The 24,848-nt window shown below is 40.6% G+C and overlaps 1 long non-coding RNA gene across 1 annotated transcript in view; it reads left to right on the forward strand.

The window, feature by feature from the left end:
• LOC110481696 (uncharacterized) overlaps positions 1 to 22,446 on the forward strand; it is a 52,589-nt gene extending 30,143 nt beyond the window's left edge. The window contains exon 3 of the long non-coding RNA XR_013339687.1: positions 22,410 to 22,446. This is a non-coding gene — a long non-coding RNA (uncharacterized LOC110481696). The remainder of the gene's footprint in view (positions 1 to 22,409) is intronic.
• Positions 22,447 to 24,848: the final 2,402 nt, after the last annotated feature.

The raw sequence follows: 24,848 nt of genomic DNA on the forward strand, positions 1-24,848 counted from the left end.
TATGCTCATGTGCATTCCACCAAAGCTTGTAAACAGGTTCACTCACTGGTTCCTTTGGGATGAAAGGTACTACAGAAAAGTAAGATGTTATTGCAGTGGTACCATCGATATGGCTTGGTGTGGGAAGGCATTGTTTAGTATGACAATACAGGTTTGGTTAACCTGATCAAATCATGCCTGTTCTAGAGCTTTTATGGGGAGTCTGGGGAGATGATGACAAGTGCTGGCTCTAGTCATCTGCAGTTTCCTCTCTCCAAATGAAATGGGTACGATATATATTATTTTATCAATATAAGTCTGCAGTATCATAACTAAATAAGCTAAAATACTCTATACTACTACAAAACTGCTGAAACTTCAATGAATTCCATGGATTCAGTCCAGATTTAATGTCACTAGGAAAATAATCTGCCCTAATTGTTATTCACTGACTCATAGGGTCAAAAGTCCACTTTGTCCATGGGAATCTGCATTTCCAGGTGCAGTTGTGCTACTAAGCCAGCTGAAGAGACGTTAACACTGCAGAGGTGTAACTGTGAAAGATGAGCATTGTTAAGCCAGAGTAGTCCAGAACACTGCTCTTGGAAGATGTCATTATAACATATTGCATCCCTTGGACAATTATGTCTCTTTTGACCTAGATCTTAGGCGTCCCGGAAAACACTTCTGCAGAGTTCAGCTTGGATCTGCTTTCCCCCACAGCCAGTCTTTATTTGAGCAAAGTTTCCTTAGCTCATTTCAATGAATATTGAGTGGATATGTCAGAGAGTTTGTTTCTGAGCCCTCAGAGATCTCATTTGCTCTGGCACCTCTAGTCTCCATCAATTCTACTTTGTCTAGGCTGGAACATACTTGTACCCATCCTTTCACCTGTTTGTACATAAATAGAGGGTAATGACTGAAGAATGAACAAAATTCCAGGAGAAACATTTCATATTCTGTTTATCCATTTTCTTTTTACATGCCCATTATTTAATTATCATTCAGCTCTTTCTCCAGAAGGAGTTTGAGTAAAGACTGATTTAAAACTGAGCTAAAATCTCAGAAAATTGGGCAGCACTAAACGATTTTTATTTTCTTTTACATATAACATAGCTGTATAGTGCCAGCACCAGGGAAAACTAAAGTGAGAAATTGAATAGAGAGATTGGAGCAATGTGGCAGTCAGGTTCTTCAGTACCTTCCAACACTATTAAGGACCCCAGCCCAATCCCAGAAAAGCATCTCCTTTATTAGTTTGTAGGTATCTGTCATTTTCTGCTATTTGTGTTACTGCTGATTGTTATCCTCAAGTTCTTTTCAGGCAAAAATGAAGGGGGAAAAGGAGAATAATAGAACAGGAAGACAGAAGTGGCCTCAATGTCTCATTCAGCATCTTCAAACCTATGCCTAGAATAACCAGCCTTTCCAGACTTTTCTCCCAGGCTGCACATTTTGTACACTTCCTCATGCCCATATGTTCGAGGGAAGTGTTTCACATAAGAAAGGAGTTTCTCAAAATGAACAAGGGAGCCCCAGAAGGTTTTTTAATTCAAGCACCCAAAGTGTAATGGTGCACTAAAAGAATGAAATAAACTTTGGAAGTTTCTGAACACTCTCGCTTTCTCACCAGGTGCCTTAGACTGGGAGAGACTTTCTTCCATGTATCCTTTTTCCTTCCATGTGAAGAAGAAACCTACATCACCTGCCTGCAAAATTCTCAGATCACTAACTAGGTGGATCTGTGCATTTTCATCCTGCAATAGCTTGCTGCTTTGTTGTTTCTTTAGTCCTTGCTCATAAGGTGATGTCAAAAATGTTATTCCTTATGAAGGAGGAAAGGACAATGTCAGTGTATGATGTGTAGGGACTGTGACAGGGAAAGAGGCCAGAGATATAGGTCTAATGTCACTAATAATACATGAGGCAGCATAATGGGAGGTCTCTGGAGAGGAAGGTAGCACTTAAGAGATTCTGGACATGTGAAATTCAGTCTTCCTTTGGGATTTAATTATACCATTTGACCCAATATATCCTGGTGTTTCACCTTCTTTTGTATATTAGATTTCAAACATTTAACCTTGCAATGACAGAGCTGCTATGTCTGTTCGTACATGGTCCCACTTAATAAATTTAGACTTGGGTGGGTCAGCTTGAAGTCTCTGCCTCTGAGTCATGCAGAAATGCTCTGTTTATTGCCAAAGGAAGCTTTCCAGATAAGGCACAGACTGAAGAATATCAGTAGTGACTCTGATCGTACAAATTTTAAACTATTCTGCTTCTTGATTCAATATTACTTAAAGTTCTCATTCTCTCAGACCCCAATGACTTCATTAGGAGTGCAGACTGAGCACTGCACCTGAGATACACAGCACCCTACATGTCAGGTAACAATTGGACATCTGGGGGCACTCCCATTGTAAAAGAGAAGAAAGAGAAGAGTAGGCCCTATGCCAGCCAGATCCCCTTCCTACCCATCACAGAGGGAAAGCTTCTGGAGGGGACAGAAAGATGGAAGAACAGTGTCTTTTGTGTCTTCTTCTTGAGAGGAGACTCCAAGAGCCCAAGCACTCATTGTCTAAGTGCAGTACAAATATTGGTAACTAATTTGTATTCTATTCTGTTCTGATAAAGCAAACAAATAATTTTGTCTATACATGGAGGCTCTTTCCCTACTTGGTTATATTAAATGAAAGTCTGGTTCAAGATCATTCAATGTTCTTTAAATTAGAGTGAAAACATGGATGTCACATTCGTGATTGAATTGGCATGTGAAATTCGTGACTCTGTTTATGTCAGTAGCGTTATATTGAAGTACAGGGTTTATTTTTACACTGCTTCAGGTCTCTCACAGGGTGGGCCTTTGGCAGAGAGTTGTCAAGACAGACAGAAGGATAGTCGTGGAATCTTCTGCTGTAATGACAGTGAGACAAACAACATGATGCATGTTCTCCTGGTACCACCTTGAGCCAGCTGATACTGAACACCCATGTTCCAGTGCAGTGTTGGTGCTTTCCTGGTTGCCACTTTTTCCCTCTTCAGTACTCTTGCCTCCCAGCACTATTTCTAGTTCACTATGCACACCCCCAGCAGGGTTCAGCCCTGACCCTAAGCTCCTTTGTGAGCTTCCTGGCATTTCTCCTGGAATACTATGGCAGTCTGGGTGTGAAAAATGCCTATTCCAAAGAGCTGAAAAGCCAGAGGGAAGTGTTCCTCTTTTCTCTTGCTACACCAAACTCAGCTCCACCAGGCACAACTCTGCTTAAGGTGTTTCATTTTGTTCAGTGAGAATCAAACTTCAGCAATTGTATTGCATTGAAATCAATCTCAGGCACTCAAAGGCAGCTGTAACATTTGGCATCTGAGCAGGAACTCCCCTATTTATATAGGGAAAGCACTGGGCAGCATCCATCTTAGAGCTCTGCTTGCTGCACAACAAACAAACATTGGCTTATTTAGCTTTCAGTAGCCTTGGAGGCAAGCATTTATTGCCAGATGCAGCTCTTGTTGCATTGCACTAGCCTTGGAGAAGACTCTCAACAAATCATGAGATTCTTGTTTGTAAGAGCTCCGCTGCCTTTATATCTCTGTGCTATGTTCAGAGATATTGCATGGGAGGAATAACAACGGCTCCAGCAGCATTTGCTGGGTCTCCTTGATGGCTGAGCAGGGAAGCTGGTGCTCCCAGTGGGCTGACCTCTGTTTCCCTGGGTAAATGTCTGAGAAGGTAAGGGCTCAGGGTAATAAAAGAGGAGGGTAGGGGATTTTATTTTGTACCTGGGATGGGCCATGGGTATGAACAACAGGTTTTGCTTTTTATTTAGCATCCTTCACCTCTGGGGTCACAGTCTCATTCCTTGTTTCTTCACATGGCTCCTACACTGGTTAGGATGTCATTCCCTCAATCCATATCAGTAGGTCAAAATGGCAAAGACTAAATTTCACATGCCCTGTGTTCAGCACTATGGCTGCTTCCTCTGAAGCACATCAACTGTCACATGCTGATACTGCTCATTGAAAGCCCTTTACAGAGCTGATCCTTGCAATAACCCAAGCCTGCTTCCTTCAAGCTTCATTTGGCCATGTGTCAGCACCAGACACAGCTCAGCTTTTACAGTCAGTCTTTGTCAGAAAGAGCTCTGTCACAAGAAACTCACCCCACCATCACTCCTCTGCTAAATCTATCTAAACCACATTTTCTACACTGTGCTTTGAAACAAAACCATTGTAGCCACATATTTATTCCCTTCTGACATCTCCATGGCTTTGTCTCTCAGGAACTCAGCATGCTTTATTTGAATTATAAGATGTTTTTAATACCGTGTTTGTATTGTGCTTTGAAGCATTTCTATTGTTGTTCTGCAGTGCCCCAAGTGTTCTGGCTGCAAAGTGCTGTAAGTACAACTGGATTATTATTTGCTTAAGTAAACATGAGAAAATAGGTTTAGAATTATAGAATCATTTAGATGGGAAAAGAGCTTTAAGATCATTGAGTCTAGCCATTAACCCAGCGCTGCCAAATGCACTACTAACTAAGCCATGTTCCTAAGTACCACATTTACATGGCTTTTAAATACTTCCAGGGATGGTGACTCCAACTCATCCCGAAGAGCCTGTTCCAAAGCTTGGTAACCTGTTCAATGAAGAAATTTTTTCATATTCAATCTGAACCTTTCCAAGTGCAACTTCAGGCCAGTTTCATCCTGTCACTTGTCTCCCTGGGAGAAGAGGCTGATCCCCACCTTTCTACAACCGCCTGTCAGGTAGTTGTAAAAACAGTAAGGTCACCCCTGAGCCTCCTTCTCTCCAGGCTAAACACCCCCAGCTCAAAGAGTAAGTGCTGAATGTATGTACATACACACACCCATGCCAGAGTTTCCATAAATAATCAGCATGTAAATACACACTCATACCACATACACACACTCACACACATATACCACAAAATTGTACTCATGCACTTGAACATTCAGACAATGTCAAGCAATCATGCCGCAAAAGATTGCCTCAAATTTCTCTGCCTTTGGGGTCTGAGGTAGTGCTTTAATACAAATCTGAGCTCATTCATTGCATTCTCTGATTTCTATGACAGCCTTCCTTTTTTTTTTTTTTTTTTTTTTTAATTACTTTTATGCACTTGTCTCAAACAGTGAAAATATTTATAATTTCTGGCTTGCATAGCCTGTACCCACGACAACAGGCATGTAGAAAATCCTGTTAAACCAAGAGAGTTTTCTGTTCTTGTGAGAGAAAGCTGGGGAGAAATGTTCATTAGCTTGTGGCAGCAATAATGCAATAATTCAGAAGGCAAACCTAATCATGCTGGGAGGCACCTTGGACACTATCTCATTTCCTTTCTTCCTCCTTCCTATCTATCCCTGTGAGGCAGGAAAAGCTACAAGCAGCCAAGTCGCAGTGGGCCATGTGTGAGGATGCACAAGGAAAGACACCACAAGTATATTCCTTCCAGGCTGGACAAACAGACAGACTTATGGAAGAAGAAGACTCCTTCACTATCCTGGTGATTGCTCATGTAATTACAATGATCCTAACACAGGAAAATACAGGTGTCTGAAGCCTTTGCTTTTCTACAAGCAGATGATGGCAGAAGCTTTTCAGTTCAGTGGAGGGAGTAGAAGAGGAGAGAAGAAAGCCAGATTTTAATTCAACTTTGTTTCTCTCCTCCTGGCCCATGTCTTTTGAGATATTTTGAGATATTTTTTCAGGTATACCATATTTGGCTTATTTTCTCTGAAATCCTTAAGTTATTTCTCTCTCCAATTTGAGTAGGAATGAAAGCACAGGGTTCAGGGGATCAATAGCAAAGGGAGCACAGTTTATCTTAGATTGCCAGGCCTTGTTCTCTGATTTTATTTTGCCTTGTCTTGTATATTTTTATATATGACTGTGCCTGCAGAAATCCAGTAGGAAATAAAGATACTTTCCAAAGAGCTTAACATTCTCCTTTACTGAATTTTCTGGGACCCTGGGCAGCAGGATGGAAGAAAATTCTGTTCTATCCCTTTGTTCCAAAGCCTGAGTGATGGACAACAAATATGAAGATTTCATTATTGTGCACCAACTATGGGTCTTTTGTTTACCAAATTATTAAAGTTGAACTGAAAGAACTGTCAAGTTTCCTAATTTCTATAAGCAGAAAATAAAATTTATTGTTACCATCTCCTCAGGAGAACCAGACCATCCCCATCTTTTGGGGCTCTTTGCTAGGCACCTTCAGCATCCTCCTCATTCCTTCAAATCTGCTATACTCTGTGTCCTCCTTAGTTGGCTCTATTAGTGTTCATTTGCAGGATCCAGCTTTGCTCAGGCATGCTTGGAAGTGCAGTTACCTTTCTTTGTTTTTGAGGACCTAGCTCCACAGCTGGATTTCCACCTGGCAGACCTCTGATCTTGTCTGGAACACTTCATCCCATATTAGAGAATTTTCCTCAGTTTCTATGTAACAGCGTGCCCAACCTAGCTGGTTAATCATGGAGCTTGTGCCTCAATGCTTTTTTTTTTTTTTTTTGTGGCCTTGTTTTAGTCACAGTTGGCCACACAGTGAGATCTCCCAGTGTTCTATTACTCTGTGACACTCCACTTGGGGACATAAAAAAGGATATGGGCTGGCTCTCAGGGAGAGTTTTTAGTTGCTGAAATGGCTTCAACTTTGGATGTCAGCAGTGATAGACATTACGTGAATCAGCAACCCAAATTCTTCACCATAAGAGGCATAGCAGCAGCATTCTAAATCCAATCAAAATGATAATTGTTTTTTATAATTTATTTTCTTTGCACATTTTTAACTCTCATTATCCTCACTAGAAATCTCTGTGGAGCTACATCTTTCTTTGCTTTTTAACAATGCCTAAGACCATGGCTATAAGCACCCCTCTCCAAACATCGTTTTGTAGCTAAACACCTGGAGCTGAGGATTCATCAGCAAATAGGTAGTGGAGCTAAAAATGACCCAAAGGAAGATGTGAACTAAATCTTTCAAAGCTCTCAGATCACAGTGCTTTAATTAGCTAACAGATAGCTAAGCACTCTGAAACCTGCAGCTTGCTGCCCTTGTGGGCTGAGAGCTTTACACTAGCAGAATTGTGGGTGATTTTCATCTCTTTTCTCTCTTGAAAACTTTTCTATTGGATTTTGAATGTGATGCTTGGTAATGTAGCAACAGTACAGCATAAAAAATATAAAAAAGAGAGATAGAGAGAAAAGAGGAAAAAAACCCCTCTCAGACTCCAGAGAAGAATAGCTCCTGCCATTTGCCTTTTGTATCCACTGCTGAGGTATTTGAAAAGAGCAGGAGATAAGTAACCTCATGACTACTTCAGATTAGCAGGCTCTGAGGCACCAAATGTTGTTGCTGTTGCTGGGAGTATAATGGCTATTGAAATTCACATTTATACAGATATTTTCATGGTGGCACTGCAAAGAGCAGGGTGTATAGGAGGCTACAGACTATAAATGCTGAGGCCATACAAAATAGGACAAGGTGCAAAATCATTGGAAAGCATTCATTGGGAAGCAGCAGGGCACTGACCAGTTCTTGCCATGCAAGAGACCCTCTCCAACTTCATATTATGGATCTTCCTCAGAGACAAAGAATGCACTATAGCTTGGAAAATTAGTGTCAGAGGCTTTCTATAGGGAAAGGAACACAAGTCCCTGACCTGCAACAATGCTGAATGACAAACTGCCACGAGGCTCCTGCTGTCCTGCTAGGCTTTCCAAGGCAGATCATAGGCATGGAGGAACTTCTGCCAGGTAAGCCAGGGAAGCTCTGGATGACAAAGGTACAACAGAGGTTTTCAGTTCTCTTGTAGCCTCTATTTTTGCTTGTGGATTGTTTTGTAGAGATCACTGAACAGGGATGGGGCTTCACGCAAGAGGTGGTATGGCATGTCACTGTTGCAGAGGTAACCTCTTGTTGTGTGCTTGTCCTTGACACAAGGGCTACATTGTGCCATGTCGTCCTTTTCCAAGGTGTGTACGTCAGAAAGCACAGGCAGTCTGCTCAAGGCTGGTTAAAGCAAGACTGACTTTTGCTTTCCTTGCTTTAACACTGAAATATGAGAGTCTCAAAATCAGCTGCATTAGGGTTGCACCAGGACAATGACACTGCTAATTCTAACCTATGATCTGTGATGCAAATTGTGAAGCATTCTGCAGGTGAGTGAATTCAGCTTTGCCAATCTCCTCAGCCCCTCAGTAAGGTCAATAGTATTGTTCCTATACTATGGCTGGAGAGATGGATGTACTGAGAAGAAAAGTGTTTTTCCCACCATCACTTAGAATAAATACCAAGGAGAGACTTGGGAAAATAACACAGACATCTTTTCTCCAAGTCTCCTGGTCTGATGCATACATATGCAATTTCCTAATAAAGACACAAGTCAGTTCTTTTTGTATTTTCTCATACTCTACAACATCTATACCCACAGCCTCTGAACACCTTTCAAGCATTTGTAGTGCTGTCCTTCCAGCATCCTTGTGAAGGAAATGCTAGAGTGCCTCCTTTTACACCTAGCAAGTAACAATTCATGGTTTTAAGACATGTCTCATGCCTTTGGTTTGAAGAAATCCAAAATTATATGGAAAGCTGAACTAGTAATAAGCAATATTTGCATAAATTCCAGAAGAAAGCACTTTAATTACCTGCTTTCTGATATTTAGTTGCAAAAACCTTAATTCCTTGTCTATCAGAGAAAGGGGGGTGGGAGGATAAAAATGAAATTTTTATGTATGCAACTCTTTGGGGAGTAGAATTGGCACATAGTCATTAGATGTAAGTTATATCCACACATTTCTCTCCAGCTGCTCCTGTTACTGAGGAGAAAGCTGATGTGTTGATTTTTGTCTCTTACTTTTGATTAACTGATCCCCAAGGAAAAGAGGGATTAAAAACCACATCTGCAGGTTCAAAAGGATATGTCCTGGACAGAGCTGTTCCTCCCGCTCCCTCCCATCCTGCAGCTTTCCATCTTCTAAGTACAGGGAGGTTTCCAAACAAGGGCGAGCCATTCCAACTGGTGTGATGGTTTTGTGTTACACTATCCTGTCAGAAAAATTAGTTGTCTTCATAGTGTGGGGTGCTCAATGCTACAATAGTAGGGCCCGTGGGTTATGGCTGAGCAGCACTGGCAGACATGTGTGGGGGTAGCTCTGGAATACCTATGTGACCTGGCAGTAGATTTTGGTCTGTGACAGGTTTTGACACCAATTACCTTTGTGAAAGCGGTATGTTCTTACTCCAGTGGAGCCAATTCATTGTGTCACTGTTTCTTCTAGCTTTGCTAAAATTCAGTACCAAACTAATAAGGGTTAAAAATAACTCCATAGATGTGTCTATTACTCTCTCTAAGTAAATGTTTACTTTCTTTGTATCTATGTTAGTGGCACTGGCCAAGCCAGCATTCAGACACAACAGAAGTGAATGAGTTACTGCTTTAGCCCCTGGGTCACAAATGGACATGATGCAAGTAGCACATAACTTATTTTTACTGGAGGGAGAATGTGGAAACGATCCCCAGGTCTACAAATGGAAGGAGCTGGTCTCGTAACAGCTAAAGACACCAGGCTGTCTTATTAAGGTCAGATGTAGTGGGTCATGTTGAACGTAATTATTCTACTGCTTATGATTTCAGTACATTTGAATCTGAATATAAAATGAGGCAATTTTCTTCCTGGGGATAAGAGAAATGTGTGCCTTTGCATGAGACATGATCACTCCCAGACTGGCTAGCTTTATTTCTTCCTGATGAGCCTCTGACTCCCCAGAGAATAAGCTGAAAACAGTATTTCCAACTGAGAGGGCAAGATAGAAAGAATAAAGTTTTTCTTCTCTCAGGGGTGTTGTGCTTGCATGGTGGCCTGTTGCTAAGTGGCCCTATCGGAATGATTCCCAAAAGGATCATAGTTCTGTGTCTGGGGATTTCATTCTCTTTAGATTTCTTTCATCTCCTCATTCAAATCCCACTGCCAAGATTGACCCTGTAAGCTATTAGTTGCCTTCAGCTACCTTTCTTCCCATTTTAAAAGCAAGGCTGATAGGAATGTTAAAGAAAAAAAAAAAGGAAAAAAAAAAAAAAGCTCTTCAGCCCTGGCAAATTTTATCATCAGGTAAGTGCAAACTACTCTTCTTTTTTTTTTTTTTTTTCCTCTTTTCTTTGTGGAGTGAATGAGATTGGATTCTTTGTTGCCTTGCACTTTACACTGAAATTTATGCTTGTGCCAAATGCCTATAACATGCTGCCAAATCCAAAGAGTAGCATTTTGTATGTTCTTTGTTCAAGCATGAATGCCTTGTGCAAGGTGCAAAGTAAGACTAGCTCAGATGCTGTGGTAGTCCCAGTCACAGAATGTTACTAGCAAATGCTTAAACGTGGTACCACATTTCCTTAGTTCTTCTGCCTCTTGTCTGACGACAGGGTTACTGAGGCTGAGCACAATCCTCATGCAGCAAAACTGGCATAAAGTTAGAAAGCTACTAGGTATAAAATAGTATTTCTCATGACCATGTTCATTTGCAGCCTGCAAACAAGATTTAATTTTTCAAAATCTGAGTCCAAGTAGGAACGATAACAGTGCCAGTTTTCACCTTCAGTAATTTTTGGGTGTCCTATGATCACCTCTAACTGTAGCACATAATGGACAACAAATGATTCTGCATGCACTCACAATTAAAACACTTGTGTGACGTCTGATCCATTTCATACCTCAGACAGAATGAAAGGCCTTTTATTATACAGTGATACTGCACATTTGCATTGTGTGGGTTTTTTTTTTTTTTGGGTTTTTTTTTTTTTTGTTGTTTTTTTTTTCTCTGAAATGGTTTCTAGTCTTGCAAAAAATTCTGGGTGACCCTCCCTTCAGGATTACTCTCACAGCAACTGCCCTCTGTTATAGAGGTGTAGGGGCTCAAGCTCAGGTTATTAAGAAGACAGATGTTCTTTGGGGATGACAGGAGGAAGTAACTGTGGAAGAACCCCTAACGTGAGAGTATTTCTTGCCTCTGGAAGTGAGGTTGTTTCCCTCTGGTGTCCTCAAAAGAACATGTATATACTCTCTGTCAATTCAAATCCACAGGTCTCTGATAGCACAGGTTCCTGAATTGTTTGGTGTTGTGAGCTATTATCCTTAGGAAATGAGTGCGATATATGTGATCACAGCATTTAGGAAGAAGGACCTTACCTGTAAAAACACACAGCTGGTGCTAAGAGCCCCCAATGTTTATTTTGGATTAACCCAGCCTGCTCTGGTTAAGGCAGGCAGTGCTGAACATGACTTAGGGAGGTTGCACTCTGGCCTGTCTAGTTCTCCTTTCAGCTCCTTACAGCAGAGACAGGGAGAGGCCTGTTCTGTGGGGAGGAGAAAAAAAGGAAGTTACATTCTGCTCCTTATTGAGAAACAGAAACTTTATAATGGAATTTGTCCAAACAAGAGCAAAGCCTAAATTTGCATCTATTTCTTAGGTTCCTGACAGGAAAGACCTCCCATCTTTGCCTCTAAGCTCCTGTGTTAACTTCAGGGCCACTTCTTCACCTGGTCCACTGTGGAGAGAGGTTCTTACTTGGCACTTTATGAGGTGGTTTGAAGTCTGGTCTCAGAGTATAAAGAAACTTCCTCAGGAAAAATTGCTGGACTAGGATCCTGTGATTTCTGTAAGAACATGGTGTTTAATTACTGCTAAACACATGAATAAGTACTAATAGGATTCTCTGAGAGCATCAGTACCTACCACAGCATCTTGCTGTGCTGGGCTCAGTCTGTAGTCTTCCAGGAGATCAGCTGGCATTTAATTTTGATCACTGCAGAAAAGGGAGGCTGAGCTTGCAACACTGATCAACTTAGCTGATGTGTGTGAAAATGTTATTAAAATGGGAAAAAGTCTCTCCAAATGGATTTTGCTTTGCCATTTAAAAATCCCATGTAAATGATGCACATGGGATTTAGAGTGGGAGAAATATCAGCGATAATAATAAACCTTTAGTACAAACAGGTCAAGTTTCACTCAGTGGGATTAAGACTCAGTCATGTCTCATTCAGGAGTGTAGTATTAAGCAGTCTTTCAAAACATGACAAGGTTTATGTTTTCCCTGAGTTGTTTCCAAATGAGGAGGGAAATCACAATTAATTTAAATTATTGCCTGTTTTCAGTCCTGCCTCCATGGATTTCAGAGTCTAGCCTGATGCCGTAACCTACAGCAGCAGTGATGGATGTAGGACTGCCATTGACAAAGAAGCAATAAGTACCAGGAAGAGATGCCAAGCAGGGCAAGAGTTGTCTGAAGACGGGGCACAAAGTGTAGTGGAGTACACAGTGTCCCATTCTCTGAGAGTCATCAATGTTGCCATAGAAATGAATTTGAAAGAGTGGATTATTTTACCCTCAGGAAAACAGAAGTTTCTTTTTTTCCCTAACACTGGCTGCTAGAAAATCATAGCTATATATGGAAAAGACCAAATCACCTCTGGACAGAGCAGCTATCAAACTGAATGTCTGTATCTCAAAATTGAGGGTTCTACCCCTTTTCTGGCAATTCTGTCCCTTGGCTTGGTAGATTGCACTATTAGAAACTCTTCTTTTAAAATTATACTTCACATTTTATATCCATCTGAGCAGCTGAATCAGGGAACTCACCTGTAATGTATTTAAGATGTATGGCATGTGTGAGTTCTCATTGTGTTGCAGTCAGATACTCTGATTTGCTTAGCACCATACAGACATGTTGTTATATTTAGGACCACTTACACTGCCCTTTTTCGACTCTGATCTTCAAATACATGCAGGAAGTTATTTTGTCCTCCTTAGCTGTCACTTAATAAAATTAAACTACAGCAGCTGCAGTCATATGCTGTTATATCTGTGTTGTCATTATACCAAATATTGGAGGATTTAGAGATGTCCTACCTAAACTTAGGATACCTCCACTCATTAACGCTATAGAAATATAAAAAAATTCAGTGACTCCTTTAATTAACTAGACATCAACATTTATGATTTCAAATGAATTTGCAGGGATTGTCCTTGCTTGGGATAGCACTTCAAATGAAGCAAACCATCTGTCTGAAATATGTCTCATGTCAAGAGATGTAGGCTCAAACTGCTGCTTTTCCCATGAATTGATTCCTCTAGTCCTTTTCTGTGATGTTTGCAAGCCCTCTGTTGTTTTGGGATGTTGTTATTGTCCCTGCCATGTTCTCCTGAAGGAAAGCTGGAGGCCAGAGTTCCCAGGAGCATTTGTGCCCACAGAAATTTCAGAAAAGGCAAAAATTTAATTCTTTACATTTTACTATGAATTTTAGCTGGTATGTGATTTTTTTTCAGACAGTGAATTTTAAATTTGCAATAGATTCTGCCTTTGAAAACCAGTGTTAGCAATTAATGAGGCACAGTAGCTAGAGATAGATAAGCATATTAATCTATTTAGAAATCTATACAAAACCAGCACAATTTTAGGTACTGAATTTTTCCAAAAACACCTTGTGAATGAACTGTGGATCACTTGAATTAATTTAAAGGTTTTCAGATACAATTTAAAATGGTGAATTAATTTCAGAAAAAAAATCTCAAACCTGTGAACAGACATTTTGCAATGACTAAATAATTATAAGACTAAATAACTTCATTTAAGATGTTATTTATATTAAAAAACTTGCTCAACTCCACTGAGATTTGGGAGTTCAGCCTTTTGATTCTAGTCCCATGCTCTTGCATACGCACACACACACATATATTCTCTCTCTTTCTCTGGACAATTTAGCTCTTGCAACATCTTGTTATTAGCCATAATCATTAGTGCCATGGTAATTTTGCTGTTCCATTTCCTCCTCTCTCATCTTTCCTGGTTCTGCTTGTGCACTACAGTGATTCCGCTCTGCCTTGTAGAATTAATTTTAAACATGGAGACTTACATGCTTCAGTCTTTAGATGGCACCAAAACTGAATGCACTAATTAGGGAAGCTTTATGATTTCTATTATATTCCACTCACAGAGAGGCTGGGTTTTTTAGAGCCTGTGAAGGTTCTGGCTTGGCAAGGCTTTCTAGGAGTTCCACATATGCTGTCTATAGTGCAAGGTCTTGTGTTGATTAAAGGGCACCATCTAAAGAGAAGCAATTACACCGGTAGCTTTGAAGTGCAAGGTATATTGGTAAAAATAGTACTGAATAGAGATGCAAGGCTCTGACAACAAAACATAATCAAATTCTTGAAATATAAAACTAAATGTTGAGGTTGTCTGCTGTTGGTAGTGGTCCTTTCAATTCCTTCCTGCTCAAGCATATGAAGCAGTCAAATATTTTCTTTTCATCACAGGGCATTATTACCTTTAAGGAGCTTGTTCATGTAGTGACTTCAATTTGTCTAGATGGTATTGACTGAAACAAAGCAATGCATGAAATTGCATTTCTAAAGAACCAGTGCAAAATGATATGAAATTGAAATAGAGACATTAAGAGCTCCCCAAGGGCAGTAACACTGGTACTTAATGGTCAGAGACAAAACTAGGAGTTATTTACTATGTAAATCCTTATAGACAGACAGACTTCTGATAACTGAGGCTGTAGTGAAGGAAGGTCTGAAATTGTTGCTTTCTTTCAGCCGTGCTGGTGGGGTGGTCACAGTCCACTCAAAGTGATCCCTTCTGGTCTTCAGCCCTTCCCATATCCCCATGCTTTTTTGCTTAACTGGTTGCTGCTTTCAGAGCACCTGTCAAAGCACAGTCAGAAGGCCAGAGTCCTGCAAAGCTGAATAGGTAAGAAAAATTAGCCAGGGTCAATTTTCTTAAATTTAAATTGAATTATGTATCTATCTATTATGTAACTATCTCTTATTTCTTTACTTTTATTGCACTTCCAAGAAGAGTACTTCTGTGGCTTATGAGCAAGTGGCCCAGAAGATCTGAATTTTAACAAGTATGAACTTTACTACTAAATACTAAAATCTCAGACTTGAAAGGTTGGTTCAAGAATTACTCAAAGAAAAACTGTAGTGTGTGCAAGTATGTTGTACTGTCTATTCACTCTGTTTGGATCAACTTGTGGTTTCAGCTAGCTCAAAAGACATATTTTTAAAATATTATAAATACACAAGTGGTAACAACAAAAAGTAGAAGACAGCCAACCCAAGCAGTCTGCTTAGTATTGGCCAAGCCAACAGCAAGCTTTTAATCTTAGCTGTTAGTAAATATGACAAATAAACTACATGTGTATTGAAACTTCTTAGAAACATGTCACCTTTCTGACTATTCAAAGGTCTGCTGCAATCTCCTTTTCTTCAGTGAGAAAGATCTGAGAGACCACCATCATCACAAGAGCAAATAGTGACAAGGTTTATGAAGTGAGAGGCTTACCCAGGAGCTAAAGGGAACTTCTGACCTCTGTTAACTACACTCAAACTATCAAGTGTCAACCTGAGTTTTAGAAAGAGGCATTTTTTGAAGGGTTTGGTCTGTTTCATGTGCCTAACTGCTCACACAAGCATCAGCACTCATTCCAGTGAGATCTCTTTCAGCAGTGGCTCAGCACAGTTTTAATGCATCCACTTTGGCACTGAAGCTGGCACGGTCTGGTTTGTTTTTCCTCTGACCTGGATTGCTCATTGCTGCTCATTTCTGCCTGAGTACCCTCTGTGACTGCCCCCTTGAGTGTACTGTGGACATGGATCTCTCAGTAAAGTCCTGGAAAAATTATGGGACAGATGGAAGGAAATTTGCTGCAGCCACATTATCTAGCAAAGTAGGTCTGTGTAACACTGTAAGACTAATGAAAACATTGGTAGCATGATGAGTGATAAGTGAGTCCGTAAACACTTTTTGTTTTGAAAAGCAGTGTGGCCAGTCCTCTGATGAGGGATGCTCTAGGAAGTGCTGGGCTCACAAGAGGAGCTCTTGAAGGCAAATGGTTACAGACCTTTTTTCCTCCTCTCTGCTCACCAAGTGGCTGTACAGGCTGAGTTACACTTCTCGAGCAGTTATCATCCTGGATGTGCTTTGTAGTTAAATGAAAGCTTGAAACACCAATTTACCAGCTCGCCTTCTGGGCCTTAAAGCAAACAGCAGCCACAAAGCAGCCTGCTTTCCATGTTTTGCCTTGAAAGGATAGCTCAAGACAGATACCAGCCACAAAACCCTTTATTTGCTTGTGTATTAGCCTGGAAGTTGTGCAGTCCAGCACTGGAACAAGTCTTCAGTGAAGCTGGCATCACCATCCTTGAAAATTTTCAAAACTTTTGGACAGGGCCCTCAGAAACCTGACTACTTTTGAAGATGATTTTGAGTTTGTGTTTTGTTTAGATGGATTCCTAAAATCCCTTCAAACCTGAATTATTCTAGGGCTCCTAGAATAAAACTCCTTTGTATTATTTAGACTCATTATTGCCTTTCATTTCTTTGCTATCTGGTCTCCCTTAAAAAATTTACTCCCTTAAATATAATCTCCTCTGTCTTGAATAAAAAAAAAAAACAGGATCCACAGAAAAACACAGATGACCTCAGTGGAAATTTTAGTAATACCATTACATCAGATCAGGGCTTTAATTAGTAGGCCTAAAGTAAAGATAATCAATTCTGCCTGTATCTGTTACAGACACATGAGAGGGATGCTAACCAGATGAACACTGTCATTTGTTAAAGTGAAAGGTGTCTTCTCTAACCTTGGAAAGATCTCTATTCCAACACTGTGCTTTCCTTCTCGAGCAGCTCAGTAGGGCAAAAACTGTGAGAAGAAAGAAAGAAAAGAAGGATACAGAGATATAGAACCTGAGGAAGTAAAAAGCTATAATACCTGAAATACAGTTTTTAACTTTTACATTGCTGATGGGTTCTTTCTCAGCTGCACAAATTTACCTTGGCCTTTAAATAGCAATTTTATTCCTTGTGGATTTAGCCAGTAAGAAAGGCACTATGTCATGCTCATGCTCTCTTGAGGAAAGTTTGGGCACAGAAGGAAGGAGGCAGGGCTATAGGTATGCTTTCCATTGGAAAGATGATTCTTTTACAGTGATGCAATATGGTCACAGGGGCTGCACAACGTGTTGCCTCAGAGAAAGCTTCCATCACAGAGACAAGAGGCAAGCACTGGGGAGCAAGGCTTCACTTATCCTTGGGGTCACCAGTCTCCTTGGAATATCCTGTCCTCTCTTCAACAGACATGACAAGGATGAGCAGCAATTCCTGTTTCTGTTCTAGGAAAGCAAAATTTGGACCATTAGGAAAAAAGTAATTAGGGACAACATGGTAGGATTCCAACCTTAGACTATGTTTTATTATGAGATATTTATGATCCTGTGTTTTCTAAATACACCTTGCTGTTCACTGTCTTGGAGAATGGGAGAAGTCTCAAAGACACCCCAAAAATGGCACTATGGTAAGAAGAAAATAAAAGAGAAGTGACCAAGAGCGAAGAGATCCATTTTTCTTAAGTGTCTAAGGGACTTAAGAGACCAAATATTTGGTAAATTTAAGTCACTTGAGGCACTTCTGATAATTTACCCAATTTACCAGGGAAAAAACCACCAAATTATAAAAGCTTGGCACTAGTTATGCTGGAGGCAAAACAAACCTTATTTATTACGTCTCTCACTATTCTGTATATCCTCACCTTGGTGGTGGATCCCCAGGGAATTTCCCCCTGAACACATCCTGTCTTAGCACAGAGCAACTAATGTGTTAGAGTGCCTAGAAGGAGTCACTGTTTTTGAGTGACAGCATGTAAACAGTACAGTCTCCTGTAGAAAGGCTGTCTGCTGGTATTTCAGTTATCTGGTAGAGATTCTGTTTCCCCTTTAGTCTGTCCTCTCCTTGTCTGTTTGTTTTGTTAGTATTTGTATGGAGATAATTAGATCCAAGTACATTTGACATATGGAGATAACAGTCAGGAAAGGAAACAACATATGGCAGACAATTCATATCCATCAAGATCTGTCATAAAATCATTTTTAGCAATAGAAAAAGAGGAGTAGAAAAAGACACCAGGTTTGAATTTGAAATAAGCCTGCTGCTCTAAAAAACAGGAGGGCCCAGGGTTTGCTTTTCACAATGAGACCATTGGTTCACCAAAGCCAGCACCTGCTGGTGGCTTGAACACTGGATTAAAATCCTCTGTAGTGGCCTGGCCAGCTCCTTATTGACCATCATGACCAACTAATGACTAATCTCAAAGCCCAGACTGCACTAGCTGTTTAGACTGTTGAATCACAGCCTTGGGCTACTTCTGGGCCAATTAAGTTCTTCAGCCCAGGCTATGGGGAAGAGGGAGAAAAGGAATATGTACAGGTGCTAAAGACTGGGTGGGTGCAGGGACCCCAGAACATGATGCTTGGCTCTGCTGTCCTCACTCGTGGTCTGGAGCAGCATCACATAATTGATTGGACAGATGAGATGGTCCAAGTTCTTCCTCACAAGGTACTAGCATTGCCTCTTGGAAAGGTGGACAGGACTGAATTCAGGATGAATTCAAATCATCTTTATGGGTGCTCTGGATATGGAGTCCTGGGTCTCAGGGATGTCCTGGGCTTCAGGCTGCTCCTCGAACTAACCACCTCAGGTAAGATGTGGATGTATACCACAAGAATGGTATTTGAATTCTTTCACACAAAATCAAAGCTGGTCTTTCAGTTTGGCTAAATTGAGCTCTTAGATAGAGAGGAGCATTTTGAAGGAGTGGATCTAGTCTAGACATGGCTGTATATGTATTATTTGGATATATGGAAGTTTTAAAGGAATGAGGATGCTTTCCAAAAATAAAGTGTGTCTGTGTCACTAATCTATGTAATTTAGTTAGTAATAAATGGAATTTCTTCTGTAAAATGTAACAGCCATTTTTCCCTAAGGGAAACCTGGCCTTTTACCAAAGAAAGTGGCTTTTTACTTTTACTTGGTTTCCTGTAGAAGAGTCCTGAAGGACAGAGATGCTGATTTAAGGATGAGAAAACCTCTGCAAGGGAGTGTTTACATTGCCCACCCTACAGAGGTCTCACAGTGTCCCTTCTGTGCCAAGAGAAAGGAGCAGCCTCAAGCTCTTTCTTATGAAACAAAAAGCTGAAAACCAGAAGAGAAATAGCCAGAAATATAGTTTTCAGGGAGGATCTTCTCCCAGTCTATTTTCCTGATGTTCTTTTATATAACTTCTGGTGTGGCCAACCCTCTTTATCTTCAGGCAATTATCTTCTCATCTGTTACTTTCTCTGCTCCAGGAGCAGAACAGTTGAGCTGTAATGTTGGGGTTTGCTAGTACTGCATCTCTGTAAATAAAAGGATAGAAAATCTTGTTGGAAGAAACAGACACTCTCTGAGATGGACAAAACTTATTTGGTGATACCTTGCTAGGAATGGAATCAGACAACCTCATCTACAGGCTAAACATTGACTTGAGTAGGGATATGTGAGAGAGGAATGTGGCCAAATGTTTCTCCCACTCCTGTCTGGGTGAGCAGGAAGGATGAAACCTTTGTCTGGTTTAACAGGCCATCAAAGCCTGGTCCTGTCCAGAGCCTCACCACAGTGGCAGAAGAAGGAGGTATTGATATTGAACACAGCAATCGTCTACATATGCCAGCTTGGAGGGTTTAAAATACAAAATGGCATTTCAATGTTTAAGAATAGCAAGTAATTTAATGGCTGTAACAGAAAAGCTTCCAATAGAAAAGCAATGTGTTCCAGGGCTTTATAACACTGCTGATAAAATTGCCTTTGGATCCTTGTCTAATATTCCAGCCTTTCTCTTGCTCAGCAAAACACAATAGCTTGCACTAAGCCTCCCTAAGAGGGCAGCTAACAGCACATTTACTAGACACTTCAAACATTTGATCATATTTCTACTGAGTATATTTAATATCTGTTAATGTCAGCAGCCCAGCCTGATCAAAATGCCTGCATTGCTGGGAAAAGAGTGTTTAATATAAAAAATGAAATGGGTAAGCAACCACTTACTGATGTCTTTTGGAAATGGGTAGGTGACTACCTAGGCTCACCCTACCCCACTTCTTCTGCCCCCCATCCCCAGCCCTGCTCTGTTACCACCCTGTTGCTGTGTGCTGCTCTGAATGCATTAGAATGGTTATTCTGAGTATGCAGGAGATGCCAGGAATAGTTTCAGGTTTCCTGCCTCATCAAACCAAATTCAATCTGTAAAAAATTAATACACCCAGAAGGAACAGTTAAAAGCATCTCCAATCAATTAATGTTAAAATGGGGGCTAGAAGGCTGATTTGTTAAAGGAAACTCAATCCAGCTCAGAGCTCAAGAGGCTACTGAGATGAGTTACAGCAATGAGTCAAGCTGCAGTGCTTTAGAGGAGGAGAGCAAATAAGGTATAGGTTGAAGCAATCCATGTATCACTTTCAGCTGCTCATTGTTTCAATCTGGAGGACCCCAAAAGTACACTCTGTTTTGAGCAGGCCAAGAAGTCTCAGCAGAACAAGTGTTCCTCCCAGATTTCCCACAAGGAAGGAGGTGGCACAAGTCTAGGTGTTTGCACTGGCCATTCAAATCTTCTGTCCCTTCTCCCATGCAGCTGGAAGTGAGAGTAAAGGATGGAGCCAACAGCCTTGAGAGATCTGCACATTTACAGCAGACCCATGTGTACTGTACTGCTCGCTCCAGCGACTCAAAAGACAAGTTGGTACACCATCCCCATAACTTTGGCTTCAAAAATCCTAAGTCAAAAAGAGATAGATGAAAGTTGGGAGGTTCTTTATTGATATCTGAACCTTGTTGACATTCAGTGTTATTTTGTGATGAGAGCTGAGACTTATATAATGTCTTGACTCTACAGCCTGGAGCTTCAAGATGCAGTTTTAAAGGCATGTGGATAAGTTTCAAAAACCGGTAACAAAGATCCTTGAGATGTATTTAAATCTATTTAATTTACACACAGTGGGTTCAATCTGCAATTCTTGACAGCCTCTTTTCTGGTGGGTTAGTCTTCATAAAGCTGATATTATTTTTTTTTTCCTTGAATTGTTTCCAAAATGTAGAAAACTACCAAATCATGTCTGAAGCCACATTTGAATGGAATCTTTTCAAGCATCTTTTCTTGATACCTGCTGCCTTAAAAAGAAATATATATATAACTAACCAAATAAATAAACAATTAGGTACACAGCCAGCTGAAGCTTATTGTCACCACTTTGTTTCTGATTAGATCACACTTTTTTTCCTTCCAGCTATCAAGTATTTAGATCAATTTATACTTTAATCCTTTGTCTTTTTTCCTGGTCCTTTGTTGCTGTGTTACATCCTCAAAGACAGAGAGCATTGAACTAAGTGGTAGAAAAATGGGAAGAGGGAATTAAGGTAGTAATCCAGCTTTGAAATAAAAAATTGGCCTGAGGTTAGTGCTTGAATCTAAAGAGCTTACCGAAGGCAGAAGGGGAAAAAAAAAAAAAAAAAAAAAAAAGACTGACAAGAGAAACTGAGGCAATACAACTGAACCAACATTAGTGCTTGTCTGGATGGGGTACTTGTGACAAAGGGTTAATTAAACTGCATTTCCCTGAGTGTTGACTGGACCAGGGCTAAGAGTGAGAGATATTTGGAAGGTTGTGATACAATTGTTAGGGTTGTTAGGTGAAAATGTAGTTCAGCTGGTGCTGGGCTATGCTGCCATGAAGTTCTGAGATGGGAGGTACTCCCATTATTGTACTCCTTACCTTCACCTCTATCCCTTTGGTCAGGCACAGGAGCCCAGAAATAAGGTTACTTGGTTTACAAATCATTGCCTGTGAGATTTACAGTGTGTTCTGGGCTTGATCTTTTCTGAAAACTACATTTCTGTTAGAGGTGGGAAGGAAATTCTGCGAACACAGTGATAGTCTCATAGTGATGAAACATGTCTGTCTGTTAACTACCACCTTTTCTATATTCTTCTTTATCTTTGACAGTAGTAACAGCCTCTCCTCTGGTGAAATCAGAAAAAATTGGCTAGAGAGAGCTCAGGTAAAGCCAGATCAGATATTCTTATGTTCACTAAAAGAAGTTTACACAAAAATACAATTATTGGTCTCCTCTGTCAGTAACCAAGCATGCAAACTCCATAATGTCCTAGGTTACACCTCTAGTTCTTTGCTGCTTGAAAACCAAAATCAATTTCCCCATGAAATTTTGAAAATAAAATACCTATTTATGGAGACATTTTGGGCTCTGTGTGTGCTGCATCAAAACAAGATATAAACTGGGTTTTGCTGAAAATGTTCTTTCATTTATCCAGGTCTGGGCAAGAGGAATGATGCTTCTGCAGTCAGATATAGGAGAACAACATGCCTCAGTTGTGCCCTACACCCAGATACAATAAACACAGTGTGGTGCAGCTTTAATTTTAATTCAAAATAAATATTTTCATAACCTACAAAATTCCTCTAATACACTTATCTGGAAGAACACAAAGATTAAAGAAATCCTGCTAATTCCTTTATCTTTCAGATACAGGGCTGAAAACAAAGACATTCAAAGCTTGAGCCATTTAGAAGAGGAAGAAGCCAAAATCTGTGCCAGAGGTTTGACTGCTGGGATACTCATGGCTTCAGGTAAGCTTCTTTTCCTGGGTTGTTTAGCATTTCAGAGGCCCTCTGTGTTCCTCAAGGAGAGCTGTGGATTACAGACATAAAACCTTGCCTAGCTTGCAGCCAAGGCAGAGAAGGGGGAGTACAAACAAACTAATGCAGGATGCCTTCCTATCCAGCTGCCTGCCTCTGAGCCTGGCCAGCACTACATGCTTCAGAGGAAGATGTAAGAACCTCACAGCAGGCAGATGTAGGATAATCAATCCTTTCAACCTTGTTCTCAAGCCCCATTAGATCTCATCCTGATCCCAAAATAGTTAGAGGTTGGATTAAGTCTTGAAGGATGGCATTTAATATACTCTAAAAAATTGTTGTTATTATTAACTCCCATGACTCTCAAAACTAATGTTCTCCATAGACAAATACATTTTCATTTTGAATCAACTTCTGTCCTTAGTCTACTATAGCAATGAGTACATAGTCTTAAACACCTGTTTGCAAAAGGTATTTAGTATTTCTTTCTATCTGTGGTGATTTTGCTGTGATTTTGTTCACTGCATGTCTCTTTTCCTGACCTGATGAGCTAAGGAGGAGGGATAAAGTGAGTATACTCTAAAGATTACACATTCCTTCACCACATTATTGTACAAAAGGTCTCAGAAAGTTAATTATTTCAGCAGCTTAAGCATCAGTTTGGCAGCCAGCTTCCAGCCCCACTCAAAAATATAGACGGATCTGCATCTCTCCCAACACAAACTCTGATTCACACCTCAGTCCAAATTGCTGACCTTGTCTAACTTTTGTCCCAGCTTTCCCAGTCATGGTCAGGATAATCAAGTTCTTATAGGAAAGGTATTTTTGCAGACCATCCATCCCTTAGCAGCCGTTTCCTGCTCTACTCCAACTGTAGCAGTAGCTCCTGCCTCTCTCCCAACACTAACCCTTCCACTCACCCTTCTTGTCAGAATAGCCTTACCCAGGACTCTCGGACATCCTGGAAGTGGAAGAGTTTTCAGTCAAAAATGCTTTTCCAGCTTCCCTGTTCCTTTGGCCTCATTTTCACCCTACACCATTTGTAACACTCCTATTATAGTGATTTTTAAACTTAACCCTTGCTAATAGCCTTATCTTTTGCTCTTTCCCTAGGATGTCTTCTTAATATTTTGCTTTAACAGTAACCATATCCCCATTTAACTTGTGCAGTATCTCTGAGGAAGTTTTAGAGCCTATGAAGAGATGTTATGTGTAGGATTTCAGTTGGATTTGTAGTGTTTACATAGAATTGCTCAAATATTTTTGAGTATTTAATTTTAAATTTATGCTAGCTATCCACTATCATTTGTGCACAGATTGAATGTACATTAATATATCTGTAGTGATGACTTGGACTGTCTCCTTGTGTCACCTTTGTGTCTTTGTATCACCTGCACTGCAGTGTCTTCTCCCAAACCCCAGACCATTCCTCCTCCCTTCTCTTCCTCTGCCCTTTATTTTCCCTCTCCTTATAACATCACAATCTCTTTCATGCTTCATACTCTGTTCTCTCCTGCTTGCTGCTTCTCACTGAGACAGAGGCCAAGGGGTGCCTGAGGGCCCCATGTGTGTCTTTCCATGTGGTGGGCAAGAGGCTGCAGAGGAGGACCTGTCTGGGTGAGCTGGCAGAGCCCCATGCTGCAGGCTGGGGGAGGTGAGCAGGCAGGGAGGTGTTGCCCTGCTGTGGGGCACAGCCTGTCCCATGGTGAGACAGACACAGCTGCTGCTCAGACCCGCCGTGGCATTCTGGGCACATCTGCTAAGGGCAGGCACTGTGCAGCCATGAGGGCCCTCAGCACTTGGGAGGCACAGATCATGGGATGGGCGTAGAAAAAAATTTGCTTTTTTGGTAAAGATTTCCCTCCTTCATTTAGATTCCTGAGCAAGTGGTATTTTTCCCTTTTCCTATGTCCCATACCTTTGATGTTTTGGCGCTGGAATTTGGTTACCTGAGCCACTCATCTGGTTGCCTCCGGTCTTTCTGAGTATCATCATCATAATAATTCTTACTATTCACCTACCTAAAAATTTGTGGCTATTGCATTTTTGCTATTTCAGTTCCAGTCCTTTCTAGATTGTTCATAAATACAAGCAAATTAAACAGTGTGGAATCCAGAGTGAAACCTTGAGGCATATGATGTTTTCCAGGGTGAAAATAGGCCATCTGATTCTTCACTTCTTTCCCCTTTATTAAAGTTTCATCAAAATAATAGTTTTCTTCCTTCTCTGAATTCCTACAGTTTCTCTTTTTTGTGATGTTTGCTCAAAGGGATTTTGACAGTCTCAATAGGTCATGGCTTTCCTCTGACATGGCCAGAAAATTATG

The sequence above is a fragment of the Lonchura striata genome, chromosome 3 (genome assembly GCF_046129695.1).
Source record: "Lonchura striata isolate bLonStr1 chromosome 3, bLonStr1.mat, whole genome shotgun sequence".
NCBI classification, from domain to species: domain Eukaryota; kingdom Metazoa; phylum Chordata; class Aves; order Passeriformes; family Estrildidae; genus Lonchura; species Lonchura striata.